This window comes from Octopus bimaculoides, chromosome 2, assembly GCF_001194135.2.
Source record: "Octopus bimaculoides isolate UCB-OBI-ISO-001 chromosome 2, ASM119413v2, whole genome shotgun sequence".
In the NCBI taxonomy this organism is placed as follows: Eukaryota; Metazoa; Mollusca; class Cephalopoda; order Octopoda; family Octopodidae; genus Octopus; species Octopus bimaculoides.
This window is the reverse complement of record NC_068982.1, coordinates 147,612,941-147,613,496: the sequence shown is the minus strand read 5'-3', so window position 1 is coordinate 147,613,496 and position 556 is coordinate 147,612,941. Positions and strand designations below refer to the sequence as shown.

At 34.4% G+C, this 556-nt stretch overlaps 1 protein-coding gene across 10 annotated transcripts in view; it reads left to right on the top strand.

The window, feature by feature from the left end:
• Positions 1-556, top strand: part of LOC106874941 (transcription factor Sp9) — a 404,501-nt gene that overhangs the window by 372,344 nt on the left and 31,601 nt on the right. The window lies entirely within an intron of this gene.

Sequence of the window (556 nt, the reverse complement as noted above, 5' to 3'; positions counted from 1 at the left end):
CGAAATACCCCTAAACATTTCGTCCGGCATGGTAACGATTCTACCAGCTCGCCGCCTTGATTTATGATAATCAATAATAATCCTTTCTACTGTAAGCACAAGGCCTAAAATTTGGTGCAGGGGGATAGTCGATTACATCGACCCCAGTATTTTAATGGTACTTAATTTATCGACTCCGAAAGGATTTGAAGGCAAAGTCGATCTCATCGGAATTTGAACTCACATAGCGACGGGCGAAATATCGCTAAGATTTCGTCCAGCGAGCTAACGATTCTGCCAGCTCGCTGCCTTGATTCTTTTTCTTTATAATTATAATAATAATAATAATTATTATTATTATTATTATTATTCCAATAACAATAATATAAAGTGTTTTCCCTATCTGGTATTTTAACCAAAAACTCATAAATATGTAAAAGCATTCAGATTGAAAGTAACAATTGTATATAATGAAGAAAAGTGAGTGGTCATTCGAGAGTATATACACATAGATAGATAGATACATACATACATAGATGCACGTTTTCTAGATATGCGCACAATAAATATGTGTGTG